This window comes from Ambystoma mexicanum, chromosome 1p, assembly GCF_040938575.1.
Source record: "Ambystoma mexicanum isolate Mex_15411 chromosome 1p, UKY_AmexF1_1, whole genome shotgun sequence".
NCBI classification, from domain to species: Eukaryota; Metazoa; Chordata; class Amphibia; order Caudata; family Ambystomatidae; genus Ambystoma; species Ambystoma mexicanum.
The window spans coordinates 343,246,759-343,264,152 of NC_090921.1; the positions used below are offsets into that span (position 1 = coordinate 343,246,759).

Consider the following 17,394-nt stretch of genomic DNA (forward strand, 5'->3'; position numbering starts at 1 on the left):
AACTAATCGCGTCGGCTCCCGGTGGCCGCGATAAATATCCTGAAAATACTCTGCTCTGAGAACTCGCCCGACCACCCGAAGCAACACAGCAGTGGCGGACCCATCCAGGCGCTACCAGCTGCAGCCATGAGCATAATCGGACCAGTGGGGGTTGCGGAGGGACGTCCCTGCGCGCGCCGGCGCAAGCCTCGCCGCCATTGCTGGTCGGTTGACGGCGGCTCCTCCGCCCCTCCCCCCATGGGCTGCGGCAGCCATTGAGGCCCCAGGGGAGCGAGTGGGCCAGGGACGCCTGTTTGCGGCATCGCTCTGGCTCCTCCAGACTGCCGCCCGGGGCCCTCCCCCCTGCTGAGCTCCCTACTTGAGGTGGCTGACGAGTGCCCGAACCGCGGACACAGCCGCTGCCGACGTTCGGCGTTGAAGCTGCAGCGACCCTGGACACCTGCAGTGCGCGGGGCATCTGGACATTGACAGCGGGGGCTATCTACGCTGTGCTACCTGACCCGGTGGCGCAAACGGAGGCGGGCTGTGCGCCGCGGGACCGGGGCCTTTCCACCCCCCCCTCACCCACAATCTGCGGGACTGCAACACCTGGGGTTGAGCCGTGACACGAAAACTGGCAACGCGGTGTTGCGCTCCCCCATCAGCATCAACGAGGTAAGGGCAAACCCCCCCCTCCCCTCCTCCAGCCTGCGAATGATGGGATACCGACCCGCATTAAAGAGGCGGCACACCCCTGCCTAAAAGTGAACCCAGAGGTCCATCTGTGGGGGGCACGGAGCTGAGGGGACTGGGGATGCTCTCCTCCCCCATCACCACTAGCACCCAGAACTGGTGACAACGCCTGCAGCACCCTCCACAAACGATCTGCGGCCCTGGGAGGGACGGAGGCCCCCGATGTAAGGACCACAACTTCACAAGGATAAGGAGCTGGGCGGATACTCCACTGGGGGGAGATTACCCCGTGTGTGACCACGCATTGGGGTAAACCCCGAAATTTACCGGACCAACCCTGACCAGGGACCCTTGGAACCGCCAACGACAAGGGAACTACCCCACAATTAACACAACTAACAGCCTCCAGGGGCAGCACAAGGTAGCGCGCACAGCGGGGGGCCGCGGCAGCCGCCCCCCACACGCCACTCACGAAAAGAACATAACACGGACCCTGGGTGGGCATATATGCGGATGCCATCTCTGTGGGCCTACGACCCTCCAATAAACACGACGGGCCAACCATAGCAGGGGTCTGCTCCCAGCGGCCAAAGCAATCCCGCCGACACTCCCGAACAGGGACACAATAGTGAAAGACCGTCGCCCGACTAACCTACCCCAATTCAGACTTCACAACAACCCCCTGGGGGGCACCAATACGACCCATCCGGACTTGGCGCCTCACAAAAATACCCAACTCCGCCATGGGCAAGGACAAGGCTAAGAGGCAAACCCTACAAAGCAAAATGGACCTCTACACTGTGGAGGCCCCCCCCCGCCTGGAAATGCAAACCCCAGCGGAAGCGGATATCGGGGAAGCAGCTCAGGACCCCCAACTCTCCCTGAGCGACTTAATGAAGGCAATTGGGGACTCGAGAACATCGCTGGAACTCAAAATTGGCGGAGTCTGCACGGACGTATCTCTCCTACGTCAGGATCTTCGCAATCTATCGTCCAGGGTCGGACAAGCGGAGCAAAGAGTGTCGGACACAGAAGATAACGTCCGCCAGTTGGAACAACAACTCGCCATAATTGCCCAGAAGGTTAACCAACTAGAATACCGAGCCGAAGACAGTGAGGGCAGGGCACGACGCAATAACCTCAGGATTCTTGGGATCCCGGAGAAAGAGGAAGGCCCCAGTGTCGAACTCTTCCTAGAAGACTGGCTGACCCACATCTTTGCCCCCAAGAAACTGTCGAAATTCTTCTCTATCGAAAGAGCACATAGGGTACCCACTGGGCGACCTAACCCAGGAGCCCCGCCGAGAACTATAATTGCACGCCTCCTGAACTACCGAGACCGAGACGCCATCCTCCAGATGGCACGGGCCTCCGGCCCAATCACATACAACGGCTATAAAGTAGGGTTCTATCCGGACTACACTAAAGAGGTCCAGCGGGCCCGCCAGTCGTTTGACTCGGTTAAGAAAAAACTTCACTCTCTGTCAATTAAGTTCGCCCTCTTCTTCCCGGCGTTGCTCAAGGTCCACTACGAGGGAACGACGCACCTATTCCACAACCCCAAAGAAGCATGGGATTGGCTCGAAACACAGATCCTTAATGGGCCGGCGGCCCGACGCTCGCCCTCTGGGCCGTCCGCTCGCAAACCCGGGCCCTGGCAGGACTCGCCGTCTCCTATTCCGATGGGCCCCGAAACAGAAACACCAAGGCACCCCCCCAGGAATACCACTGAGAACGGATGAGGCATGGGCATCACAGTACTGAAGTCACCAAGAGACACCATGGAAACTACACCACTGCGGCCACCACGACCTTGACACCGCAGTTTCAAGCACAGTCAAGGCGACTCCACTGGAGCTACCACCCTAGGTCGGGTCATTCCGACGAAGTATAAGTTCACCAAGTTATAAGTTCGATGTTTGGGTGACAGGTGCTCCCAGTTGGAGGGGAAGTGCAGGGTGGGTGGAGTTTTGGGGATTCGAAGAAGCGAAATCACCAGAAAAGAAAGCTGGAAACCGACGAAAGCAGGCAAGTCAGACAAACACTATTTTGGGCCAGGATCAGAGACGCAGGTATCTGCCAGTCTTCAGGCACTCCGGTGCGAGGCGGCCGCTGGGGGTCCCCCCACCCCGAGAAGAAAACAACGTACGCCCCCGGGGGAAAAATGAAACGGCCACTAATCCTCTCAGATACCCCAACAAATAGACTCACGCTGACAGGATGAACTCCAACAAAGTGTTGATACTGTCCTGGAACGTCAATGGCCTCAGCTCCAGCATAAAGCGAAGACTGGTGCTCCAGTACCTAAACCGACACTCGCCAGACATTGCCCTCTTAAATGAAACGCATCTGACAGGTACAAACACCATCTTTTTCAAAAGATCCAACTACTCGAAGGTCTACCATGCCGGATTCACGAAAGGGGCTAGGGGCACAATGATACTCGTTCACAAGAGAGTTCCTCTCCAGGTTAGGAAGATCAGGGTGGACCCCCGGGGGCGCTATGTGCTGATGTTGGCGGACATCTGGGGTGAGAGATGGGGCCTGGCAGCACTCTATGCCCCCCCCACGCTGACGAAGGAACTGCTCGCCGAATTACAGAACTTGCTCCTGGAGGAGGAGGCGGATGTGTGGGTGCTCGGAGGGGACTTTAACGAAGTAATGGACATCACAATCGACAGAACCTATAGGAGAGTTGGAACACATCCCACCTTCACGCCGCTCACCACGTTCGCGGAAACCTCAGGAATGGTGGACACCTGGTGCACACTTCATGGTGACGAGGCAGGGTTCTCCTTCTATTCAGGGGTCCACAAATCATTCTCCAGGATCGACTATGCCTTCATCCCCCGCAACATAACCCACAGGCTCCTCGACGCTGTATTCCTCGCAAGAGGCATTTCGGACCACTCCCCCGCTTCTTTTAACCCTCAAGAACTCCTCCTGCCGCCTGGATCGTTATTTGGCGCCTAAATACATACCATCTCCGTCTTCCTGAAATTGCGGAGGAGCTAGAGAAGACGACAGCAGCATATTTCGAACTCAATGAGGGCTCGGTAGACTGCCCGATTTCGATCTGGGAGGCATACAAAACAGTCCTATGAGGGGAGGTTATTTCCACTGTCTCCGCCTACCAACAAGGCCAAGTCCAGAAGGTCAGGGAAGCAGAAGCACGCGTCCTGGAGTGTGAGCGACAAACCCTTATACAAAACACCCAAGAAGCAAAGGAGGCGATGCTCACGGCGCAAGACGCCCTCAGTAACCTGTCCCTAGACGATGCACAAACTGCTCACCAGTTAGTCCGAAGCCAAATATATGAAAGGGGCGCCAAAGCTAACAAGACACTGGCCTGGTTGGAGAGACGCGTGCAGAGCAGGGGACATGTTAGGGCAATCAGATCTCCGGATGGGACATTATTGACGGAAGATTCAGATATCGTCGAGGCATTCGCCACCTATTACAAAAATCTTTATACCCCACCCATTGGAAATCCATCAGTTGAACCCGCCCGATACCTCGACCACATCGAGATTCCGACACTCCCGCAGCACCAATCAGACCTCCTGAATGCTGACACTACTGACACCGAGGTGCAAGATGCACTGGCACAACTCCAACCCGGGAAAACTCCGGGCCCCAATGGGTTCCCAACAGAAACGTGGAAGTGCCTTGGTAGCATGCTTCCCACCCACATGTACCGCATGTTTCTACGCAGCGGGGAACTGGGAGCACTTCCCCCAGACCTCAGGAAGGCATGCATAGTGGTCATACATAAGCCTGGGAAACCCCCAGAGGAATGCGCCTCCTATCGCCCGATATCCTTGATTAATGGCGAAGCGAAGGTCCTCGCCAAAACACTCGCCAACAGACTACTGCAAGTGATTGAGACCCTAGTCCACACGGACCAATGTGGTTTTATGCCCAATAAGTCAACTCGGATGAACTTGCGCAGGGTCCAATTGGCGCTATCCAGGGCAAAGGAAATACCGGCCCCACTCGCCCTCCTGGCGGTGGACTTCGAAAAGGCGTTTGACTCTGTGGAGTGGGATGCTTTGTGGGAGATCATGGCCAGGATGAACTTGGGGCAGACATTTATATCCTGGGTAAGACTGTTATATGCATCCCCGGAGGCCACGGTGAGGGTGAACGGCATGTCCTCCAAACCATTCCCCCTGGGTCGGGGCACGAGACAGGGATGCCCGCTGTCTCCACTCCTCTTCCTCCTGGCCATCGAGCCACTAGCGATTGAGCTTAGAGCTAACACCAATTGGAACGGTTTCGTCTGGCCGGGAGGGGGAGAAGACCGCCTTTCACTCTATGCGGACGACCTGCTCATATACCTCAGTAACCCGAGTATCTCGTGCCCGGCGGTCTCCCTCATACTCAGGGAATATCAGTACTTTGCAGGCCTAAAGGTTAATGAGGCCAAAACCATTTTCTTCCCGATTCAGGGTGGCGAGTCTGCGATCGCGGTGACCTGCCCATATCACGTCTCTATCAGGGAATTCAAATACCTGGGTATACGGCTCGACCCGGCGCTCGGTGGGTTCCCCCGACTTAATATGCAACCAGTAATAGAGCGGTTCAATAGAGACATCCCCCACTGGCAATCTCTCCCCCTGTCGCTAATGGGCCGGGCCGCACTATTCAAAATGATGACCCTTCCCAGACTGTTGTATGTCCTCCAGAACGCCCCATTCCCCATCCCCCGAGAAACCTTCGCACTCATCGACAAGAATCTGCGCACACTGCTATGGGGAGGGAAACAATCCAGGATTGCCCTTGACACGCTCCAGAGATCGGTGTGGGAGGGAGGCATCGGGTTACCTTGCATACGCACCTATTACTTGGCCACACAGATAGAAGTAGTGAATGACTGGATGCACGCAGACCCCACACAGCCACACATCCGTATAGTGCTGGAGACCATGTCCACACTAACACCGCTCCAAGTCCACTACGCCACCCGCGACCAACTCCCGGTGCTGCCCAAAATGACCCACCACATCCGGCGAGCTTGGCGGGCCGCACACAAACTAATCGGCTGGGAAGGCCAGCCAACACTGTCGCAACCCATATGGCACAATTCGCTCCTCCCGGAACTGGTAAAAATGGGCTCATTCGGTCACTGGCTGACCAAAGGAATACACACATTAGCACAAGTAATACAAGAGGGCCGCCTCCTGAGCTTTGAGACAATGCGCAAACAATTTGACCTGGCACCCATGGACCGGTTTCGGCATGCGCAACTGTCCCACGCAATCTGCGCCCAATTCCCCGACACAACGGTCCTACCCCCTTGCTCTCCCATCGAGACCAATATTCTCCCGCAGTACATCTCTTCTAGGGTCACTTCCACTCTCTATCAGGCCCTTAGCTCATTCGGGGCTCCACAACTCGACGGGCTAAAGGCAAAGTGGGAAAGGGATCTGGGCCCCCTGGAACCTGAAGATTGGGTAGAGGCGTTAATGTCCCCCAGAGAAATTGGGATAGAATCCAAGCTTAGACTAATACAGTTGAGGATCTTACATCGTTCATATCACTCACGCACTGCAATGGCCAGATGGGGTGGAATAGAAGACGAGACATGTGTCCGATGCAAAACCGAACCCGCCACCTTCTACCATATGATATGGGACTGTCAGGCGATACAGGCCTTCTGGGCGGAATGTGTTAACACAATCTCAGCCGCTCTGGTGACACCAATTCCCAGGGACCCCAAGATGGTACTATTGGGCATTGGGGGGGGAGTAGACCTGTCCAAATATGAGAAAATGTTCTTGGCAACTGCGTTGGGGGCGGGCAAAAGACTTATAGCGGCCAAGTGGGGATCGGCCGAACCACTGAGCCTGAACCGATGGAGTAATGAGCTGGACAGATGCGCAACCTTAGAGCGCCGAATCTATAATGCAAGGGGCTGCCCCCGCAAATTTGAGAAAATATGGGGTAAATGGCTAGACGCTCAATAAGCTCTGCGGGTGGGGGTGCACCGATAGTGCTGCTTGCCTTGTTTGCCTGCCTGGTCCTATTGTTGTCTTTTGGTCCTCGGCCCCACGGGCCCTGTTGATATGGACGATTGCCTTCAACATGTATACTGCTGATTCATGTCTTATTCTCATACGTCTCTTATGTTCTGTTGTTTAAATTCAATAAACAGAGTTATTAAAAAAAAAAGTGACATGTCACAATAAGAAAACATATCCAAAATGGTTCCAATGTAAGCCAGACTAGACCCATAAAAACACATATCATCCTTGCTTCATCATAGATGTTCAGTTAATAAGAAGTCATGCTACAGTAAGAAATATACAGGCCGCTACAGAAGAACGTCAGTCTAGCGAGGTGATACTACTTATCATGCTTGCTTTATCAAAGATGGCAAGTAATAAATGTCATGCCACAGTAAGCAATGGCTTGACTGGCTGTACCAAAATGTCAGTCTAGCCAGGTAATGACATACATTAACTTTTCATTGCCCGTAAATACCAGTAAAACAAGCAAGGTGAATAAAGGATGTGTCAAAAAAAAAGCTCTAGTTTTCCCGAGTCTCCCAAGGACCCCCCCACACACACACGCATCCTCTTTCACCCACCCATAGATATCCTCTCACATTCATTCACACTACTTTCACCGCACAGACATGCACCCACAATCACATTCATACCCGTTCACCCACCAGTCACTCACCCATATACCTTCTCTCACATACACTCACACTGGCACCCACCCAGAACTTTACACACACACAGACTCACTCACTCACCCACCATTCACTCACCGATAAACCTCTCACGTCCACCTGCACTACATTGGCCACACAGGAATGCACCCACCCAGATCATTCAAAGGCACACCATCATATTCCTACTCATTCACCCACCACTCACTGACCCATACACCTTCTCTCCCGTCCCCTCACACTGCAGTATCTACACAGGCACAGACCGACCCAGAACATTCAAACACACACTATCAGATGCCTACTCATTCATCCAGCAGTCACTCACTCATACACCTTCTCTCACATCTACCCACACTGCATTCTCCAGACAGGCATGCAGCCACCCAGAACATTCAAACACACACTATCACATTCCTACTCATTCATCCAGCAGTCACTCACTCATACACCTTCTCTTACATCCACTCTCACTGCATTCTCCACACAGGCACCCACACACCCAGGACATTCAAACACAAACTCTAGCACATTTCTACTCATTCACCCACAAGGCACTCACACATACCTTCCCTCACATCCACACTCACTGCATTCTCCACACAGGCACACACCCACACATCCAGAACAGTCACTTTCACATTCTTACTTTTACACCTGATCTTACATTCCCCTCTCACTGCATTCTCTACACAGGCACACAACCACCCAGCCACCCAGAGCATTCAAAAACACACACTATCACATGTCTTCTCATTCACCCACCACTCACTGACCCATAGCACATACCTACATCTGGCATGCACTTCACACATGCATAATACACATCACATATTTTTAAAGCCTCCTTACCTGTTATCCGAGCTTCGGTCTGTCACTTCAGGCCACCCTCAGCTCCTCCATGCTGCGAGAGCTTGCTGGTTCCTGTATGTGAGCTGCAAGAAATCTGGAGGAGAAGGGGTTGGAGCTGAATGTTTCATTTTACACCTGCCAAAGGGCGCTTCCTTCGCCTGCTGCAAGCCCCGGATCAGCCTTCACCCTATTGGGGGAGGACTGGCTTGTGCCCCCCAAGAACTGGTGTGAAAGGGCCCCATGCATCACGGGGAGTGTGGGGGGGGGGGGGCGTCGCTACACTAGTGGTCACTGAAGAACACACCATTCATCACCCACATACCAACCAACATTACAGCCAGGAAGATAATCTTGATTCTAAGAAGCGCCTTCTAAGCCTCTTTGAAGACAAACACGAGTCATCTGTCAGCATCATCACCATTACCATACAACAAGGAAGAACTCCCCCTGCACCCACCGAAGGACAGAATGGAACAACAAAATGACCTGTCCCCTCATCCACGCTAGTTCCATATCAAAACACAACATGGACATATAGAAGCTTCATGTCGAGGATAGCACAGACCTAACATTTACCATCTACAATGGCTCTGGCTCTGAGCTGCAATGATGTGATGTGATGTTTCAAGTGGCAACGCCTAGCACACAAGGCTCATTTTAATGGCTCATACCCACATATTTGAAGGCCTCCATTCCCCCACTGTTTACAACAGGAGGCCCAACCAAAAGGGCTGCCACTTCACCCGGGTAATAGCTATCACACAAAAAGTAGAGACTTCATTTAACTGCTTAACAAATAAAAGTGAAAATAAAACATGTTATTTTCGTAGGGGGATACATCGCCCTAATAAAAACCATGCCTATCGAAATAAAAAGAGAGATGTGGTTCTATTTTTCTGTGCACCCACATTTTGTGCTCATTTTTTTGCCAATTTCAACCAAAATGAATAAAGTGAGAAAATGGAGAATATGAAATACGTGCAGCCTATGATTCTCTATTTTTGTTTAATAATAATAAACGAGCATTGGTAATACCAACATTGTTGGCTTTTGTGTAGGCATGGGGAAGGCATTATTAACTAGCCATTGATGGTATCAGCTGGAAAGCAAAATGGTGCGAGTACCTGGGCATATAATAGCAGTGCCTGGCAAATTCCTAATATGTATATGCTACCCAAAACTGTTGGCTTTGCCAATGCCTGTTTTTAACAGGACTTCAGTGAAGGACCCACATAGTGCTTGTGGCTGAACCACCCCAATTAAGTCATTAATTTTCTGTAGGGTGCTTTGAATAAGCACTGACAAGCACTTGGAGCACAACGTCTTATTCTAAGGCTTGATACAGCTAGCTCAAAGAGATCCCAGGAGGATGTGCTGTGGGCAGGGAGGGACACGAGCTGTGTGGGATTGACCATGGGGATAAACATGGCCATGGTCATTCAATGGGTGGGTAAATAACCAAACAACACCTACACGCTGTGTGTCCCTCCTCATATGGCATTTCTCCCTATCTGTACTCTAATGCCTAGCTATACACTAATGCAATCGTTGTGGCTTATAGGTGGCGCTTTAGTGCCACCTAATATCTAAAACAAAAAATAATGGGAAGAAGGACTATTTTCTAAGTTATCTTTAGTGAAACCTCTGCTTGAATTAGCATTTTAAAACTATATTTTAGCTGCTCAGTGTGGATCTGGCATGTCATTTAAATGGGAGGGAAAAAGGGGCATTGCCCCGGACCGCCACCTTGGAGGGGGCTTCACAAGGCTGTCTGATCTAAAGAAGTCCATTCCTATCGTTCACCAAACTTAAATAGCACACATCAGGATAGTTTATGGTGTGCTGCTGAGGCTTTAAAGCTGTTGCCTGTCTGTTTGTAATGATTTCTGTGTTCACTGTGGCATACATAGTTTGTGTGTTCACTATAGCACAACTCCAGTAGCCTTCTCCCCTTTCTGTGGGGACTATAGTGACCATGTGCAACAGCCAAAGTTGAAATGCTTATTTATACATTTGAGTGCTGCAATGGTTCGGAAGATAGCTCAGTGTGTTAAGCACGGATTGCATAGATCTGTTTTTCATATGCAAGATTACAATACCAAATTCCAGCAAAGCCGCCCCAGTTTTTCCTATGTCTGAAGTTGATAAATCTGCATGAATATGTACTTTGTAGCAGAACAGGTGCTATTATCAGCAATGAGCCTGCACCGGATAGCGGTTGCTGTTAAAACAAACATACCATCAGTATGGGAAGGTCTAGAAATTGGGTTGTTCGGAGGGGGAGTTGTGAAACCAGGCAGCCACCTCCAATGATGAGCATAACGTGTTAATCCGGAGAAGTGATTAGGTATCCAAATTCTAGACTGTGAAACCAAAGCTGTCATGCTTGTGCACTGGCTTTTCCACCAGAGAATACAATGATCCTGGACACATCGGCCCTCATTACAACTCAGGCGTTAAGGGTTTAACGGCGCCGTCGGCGCCGTTAACCCTTAACGCCTGATTACAAGTGTCCCTTTGCGGGTTGGTGTTTAACGCCTGCTTTTAGCAGGCGTTAAAAATCCAACCCGCAAAGGGACTTTGGAGCTAATTACGGCACCGTAATTTACGGTGCCGTAATTAGCGCCTTCCCCATTCCCATTATGCCCTATGGGGGCAAAAATGGGAATGGGGAAGGGCAAATGGTGAATGGGTAATTACCGCCCCACTCACCTTGGAATGGGGCGGTAATTCCGCCATCCACCATGGCGGAATCGTAACCTTAGCGGCATGGACCATGGTGCTAATAGCACCATGGTCCTCCGCCAAGGTTGTAATGAGGGCCATCATCTTATATCACTGACATTACTGTGCTGTTGTCTGTGAAAAGATTTGCCCTCTCGCATGCTGGTGACATTGTTTAGCCCATTACTCAATCTTTCGCTTTATGGAGGCCTTTGGAGTGGAAGGGGTTCTAGACAGAAGAAAGCGGACCAGATATGGAAGGTTTCTGCTTTTCTTAACAATGTATGCACATTTATAAATAACTATATCACAAGCCTGTGTTTTTCATGTATTTAACACTTTAAAATACAAAAGAGAAATCCATTTAAGATCTTTTAGGAGCACATCAGTTATTATATACTTTCCTTGATGATGGAGACAACGATGCAAGAATCAATCTTATTTTGCTTCATATAGTTCTCTGACATTTTATTTTTAAAATGGTTATGCTGGATTATGTGATTTGTGTACTTTCTAAATGAGTTGTATATAACTGGATTATTTTAATTCATGTTAAGAACTGGAAAAGAAAGTGGTAAAGTGCAGCAATTGGAGATTGGCTGCAAATCCCAGCGTCACCTCTTAACCAATGTGTGATCCAGGGCATCTCATTTAATCTCGATTTGCCTAACCTGTTAAAATTGCCATACACCCTTCAAAATTGTTGCTCATCAGAATGATTTTGTTCTCAAAGTCTGATATTCAAAAAGGCCTCACTCAGAATTTCACTGACTATAGTGTTCCTTCCTCTATAATATTGGGCACTGATATATTGCGCACCGCAGCCACTTATTTCTGTGCTCTCCAATGGCAACAGTATTTGAAAACCATGTCGCTCTTCATCTCAGTCAGTTTGGACGTGGACACCTTCCTGGTAGCTTCTGTCATTGCTATGGTATGTGTAGCTTTCTCCTGGCTTCCAGTTGGTCTCCTGTATCCATGATTGAGCATGTTTGCATTCTTTCAGGTTGCTAATCTGAGTCTTCTGTCTATTCTGGACCTTGTGCACCTTTTTCGTACGATCTTTGCCCTGCATTTATACTGTTGCCAGTACACTGTCCTCGTGACTGCTTTGGATGAAAAGTGTCCTGTCTTACGCTAGAACACAAGTACCCTTGTCATGGACTGTTAATGTGGACCTTGAAATGCTGCTGGTTTATCATTCTGATTGCAGCAAGAAAGAAGAGGGTACTGGGACTGGAGGGGAGCACCCGTGCTTATTCTCATCGCTGTGAGGCAGAAAACAGAGCTATGGGTTGTGATCGCGATGGGTGGGGAGGTGCGAGCGTGACCAGATATTCTGGGTCCCTTCATTCCTTTGGTTCGGTGAAGATGGCCCCAAAAGTGACCGTGCCCCAGGCCCCAAAAATGCTTAAGATGGCCTTGGCCTTACCCACGTCTATCCCATGCATGCAAAAAAGCACACACTGTTTATTATTAAGTTTATGTTTATTATTTCTATTGCGCACCGGGTACCCAAAGGCGTATGGGCGCATACAACAAAGAAACAAACAATACAAACAATTTTTAGCACAAGAACAAAAATGAGCAGAAAAGAAAGTGTGCCCACAACAGTATGAAATGCAAACGACAGCAAAGGCACGACGTAAGGAAGACTGCCTTCGGCATGTTTCTGCACTGTTGGCTTTGTCAGTGGTTGTTTCCCCACTGAGTCCGGAGTCATTAATTGTAATGTGTCAAACACACACCAGGATTACTTAAAGATTAGGCTTTTTTTCCCCATAAACATACTTCACAATATTGTTTTTTTATTTTATTAGTTTGTTACAAACCTTTAAAATATAATGTCTTCAGGAAAAAAACAAAGCTCCCATTATTTAAAATTACCCAAAAAAACTAAGTACTCCATTAAACATCACAACATAGAAGAGGAAGACTGAGCAACAAACAAAAAAAAAGAAGAAAACTATCGTAGCATCGTAAATACATAGTTCAATTGGTTGAAACCTCATAGATCCTCATTTATCCGTTTGTTCAATGCATCCAAAAAGAATGTTAGGGCCAATGTTAATTTTCGATCAGATTCATCGAATAAGATTTGCCACCAGTCATCTGCAGTTAAGCTCGGTCGACTCAGGATGATTGTCCCCAAAGATCTCGTTCTCTCCATACGGAAGGCGGTACAAAATATAGTTAGGTGTTTGAAAGTCTCTTCATATAAACCGCAAAATCTACAGGTTTTAGGGATAGCTACATTTTGAGCCCACAACCTTTTGCGCTCAGCAGTTACGAACAGATTCAAATGAAATTTCATATAGAGATTTCAGCGATAGGGATCCGGAAATTGTTTCAAATATTGTTTTTTAAAATTATTTTTGAAATATGAAGATATGAATTATAATTGTATTCCTTGATTTACAATGAATGGATTTGCTGGCTTTTCTTGGAAACTAATGGTAAGTCAAATGGTTGTCTATTTTACCTTGTAATATGCCTTCTTAATCTGTAAGTGTTGCCAGTGGGGAGAGGAGGTGGGGTAGGATCCCCATTATAAATATGTTCCCGGCTTTTGGATGTATTGCTTAATATTAGCTTAGAGCTTCAGGCATGTGTCCCTGTTGTAGATGGGAAGTCTTCTCTCATTGCAACAAGTCTTGTAATCTGGTGAAAAAACGTTATCTGCTGCCCTCTTGTGGTCTCGTATTCGCGTGTGTTTTAAAAGAAATGTCGAGATTTTGAGTTGGTGATATTTTTCTCCTTAATTTTGGGTATGGAGATGTTTGTAGTGGGGAACACATAGGTTGCTGTGAGAAGGTTGCAGGTCATGGTGGGGCATTTTATGATATAATCTCTTGTCATCAGGAACTTTACGCAAGAAGACGCTTTTTTTTCATTACTGCATGGGGTGCCATGTGAAAATGCCTTCCTGAAAAACGTTCTTTATTTGGGGTCCAGTGATATGATCGCCGCAAAAAATCCTGCGGGCAAAAAGACAGATTTTTTTTTTTAAAATGTACACTTTTCAACTGTAACCATTTATTGAAAGCGGAGTATGGGGGAAATATGGGGTTATCCCCCGCATATAAATGTGTCGCTAAGTGCAAAATAAATTCGTTCTTTTTGGCCGCGGGCATTTTGCAGTCACCATATCACATAGAATCTTTTATTTTGCATCCCTGGTCTAATTTCTTTTTAACATTATTTTTAGCCAATTTATCATTTCCTATTGGCGCTTCTTAAAGAGGTCAGAGGGGATCTTCTGCAGTGAGCCTCCCCTGTGTTAGTCTTCTCTGTATTTCAAACAGTATTTGTCTTGGGAGGATAGCTCAGGGGCAACGCGCTCACTTTGGAAGCAAGACGACTCAGAGCACCACAGGTGTGATCCCCGGGTCCGCGCTTAGAAACCTCTGGGTATTAAGCGGGTTATGAATAACCTATCATATCAAAGTGTAATACCCCACTTCTGAAGTCAGGTAGCACCTAGAAATGTGAAGAAACAACCCCTGCCACACGCTTGTTTGTGCAAAAAAGGCATCTACGTTCGGGTGCCTCTGTGGCTTAAAAGGGAAAGGTGCCCTGCAGTGTATTTTCACCAGAGAAACCTTTGAGAAGCAGTGCTATGTGAGGAGGGGCACACAGCCTGGGGGTGTTTTTGGCTCTTTACCCACAGTGAGTATCCATGGCCAGGTGTGTCCCTGTGAATACCTTGCGATCAATGTGTTTAAGGTCAACCTTTATTTAAAATCCTGTTTGATGCGTTAGCCTCCATGGTGCAGTCTTTGCCTCGTGCACAGGACAGACGATCGTATATCGCCTCTAGTGAATTATGCTTAAAAATGTAACCTTTGTATTCTGGCATAGTTTTCGAAGTGTTTGTCAGCATGTTTAGAGATTCACAGGACTATGTTCAGGGGATGTCTGATCTCCTTCGATTTGTGGGTGGTGTGTTCTGCATTCGGCAAAGGCAGAGCTGCTTCTGCTGCAATAACCGTAACCCCTGGGGTTTGTGAAAATCGATGTACTGGTTCAATCGAGCAAGAATTGCCCTGAGCGTAAAGCCTCACTTGCAAGCTGCCAATTAGCAGAGGAAAACAGGGGCAGATGTGGTTTGCCAATGTTGAGGATCTTAAACCCTTCAAGGTGCTTTTAGCAGACCAACCATAGGCATAGATGGCATGAAGAATTGTCTACAGCCAGGATTCGGCTCCTAACATGCCTGGTGTGTCATGTGATCAGGCTGAGATGGCAGAAATGTCTATGGGCCAAAGATCACTTTCCAAAGACAGACTTCTCTCAAACCTTTCTACCAGACCCAAGCAGCCCAAAAGGGAGATGTGGACCTTCTGTTGGGTCGATTTTCATTTGTATTTACAATCTCCTCCATCCGTGAGTCCCCAGCACTTCTTGATTTTTTTTAGGTCAGTTCTCCTGAGTGCGTGGGAACGCACTCATTTTTTTGCTTTATCTATGGGACACTTTGTATTTTTTTAAATATGTTTTTCTTGGAGTCATGCTTTCCCCCAAGTGTTGTGGCATCTGTCATTGACTGTTGCAGCACACAGCACTCTCTGTGCAGTGTTGGTGGAAGCCCTTTGGGCTTCCCTTTTTATTCTATGCCATGTTCCTTGTGAGAACGCATGTTCCCAAGGACTGGGGGATATTGTATATCCTTCCTATCTTTTCTATTGTGGGATCAGCACACCCCACATTTTGTGGAGTGCTGAGGGGTTACACTGTATCCTGTTCCTCACTACTCCTGTAACGTTTTGGTTACGGTGACAAGCCAATTTGAATGACTGGTGGCAGTGGTTATATCCTATCCACTTGTGTATAATTTGTACTCACAGGCTGTACCCACAGCTGTGGTATTGCACAGAATGGTTACCACTGATGGTGACAGTGCTCTTTTTTTGCCAATTCAAGATGGCTTGTCCTTTCTTGTTCCTTCTTCTGCCATGCAGGGTGGGTGAGGCCTTGGTTTGACTTGTGTCTTTGGCGGGTTTCCCTGGGAAATCCCACCTAGGAGCCAGTGTGTCTGCAAAGACAGAAAACAGGGGAGAACTCAAACACTCTGCTGCTCTTTTTCTTCTGCTGTTCCTGCCTGGAACCAGTTCCAACTGGGAGGCTGGCTGTCCTGAAAGGACAGTCACCACCCATAGTGTTCATGGTGTATGCCTGCTGATTGGCTGGGTTATAGCATAAGAGGGATGGAACAATAGGCTGAAGGAAAGTCCACCACTGGAATGAAGAATCTTGATGCAGAGGATGACATGAACTACATGCAGCAACTTCTAGTGACTGTCGGAGCCCGCCAAATGACCGCTGCAGTCTTGTCCCCATCTTCCATGCAACAGGGGAGCTCCAAGGAGGAGGACTCCCTCCCTTGGACTCGTGGGCCCAATGAGTCCCAAGACAACCTACAATTTGAGCCATCCCACGATGAGCTGTGACCTTCTCTGGCTGCTATTCGCCAATACCCTGGGACCTGCAACCATAGCACGGTACATCGTCTCTTTCGAAGATCGAATCCTCCTGAAACTTTGTTTGACCCCTTACAGACCTTCCAGAGGCATGATTACCCTCCTTGATGTCCCCTCTCCTGAGTGTTGGACTAAGAAAGCGAGAAGATATATACATAGAGCGTAGAATAGGCTAGTCCAGTTATGCCACATGTTCCACTGCTCCACCCAGTAGTCATCTCTGGAAGCTCACCGACAGTTCAGAGCCAGTGGAAATGAATTGTGGGTTTGCAAATTAGCTCAGAAGCATGTCTCCTGCTTCAGAGAAGTATCCTTGTCTTTCAGGGTAGCGCTTAATTAAGCATAGCTTGATTAACCCGGGTAGATGGCTCTCAAGGGACAACCACATATGTGGTTGACTTTCATTAAGGATCATACGGGCAGTATAGTGTGATATCCTCGTGGTTGGAGCATTGGGATATGCTAAGCAGGCACTACGAATGTTATGGCCGGTGTATAAAAGCATGAAGAGTCCTTCTACCTGAAATGTGTGTATAGAATAGGGCATTGCAGCTATGCCCCACATGCCACCCCTGCGGTTCAGAGCCACTGAATATGCCTTCCTAGTGTGAACATGAGCGTGCCTTTTGTTCCAGAAAATAGTCTTTGTCTTATAGGCAGTGTTTTTTTATCCAGAGCTTTATCATCTAAGAGAGACCGTTCTTAAGGATGTAGACAACCCCGTCTAAAACCTAAACGGGCACCTGGCTATTCCCTGGTCTCTCCAGGAGGAAACGTACATCTATAAATCAAAGAACTGATCAGGACGAGTCCAGATATGTGATGACCCACTATTTAATAACACTTATTATCCTGTCTCAGACGATAAATAGCTTTAAATATATCGAACCACAATGATACTAACCCCTAAACACTATAATTTGTTATGATGAGTTTGCTTATGAAATGCTTATGAAATGTCTATTGTTGAGAATATTTGAATGTTTT

At 48.5% G+C, this 17,394-nt stretch overlaps 1 protein-coding gene across 5 annotated transcripts in view; it reads left to right on the top strand.

Moving 5' to 3' along the window:
- CELF5 (CUGBP Elav-like family member 5) overlaps positions 1 to 17,394 on the top strand; it is a 473,699-nt gene that overhangs the window by 413,967 nt on the left and 42,338 nt on the right. The gene's annotated exons all lie outside the window — the stretch shown is intronic.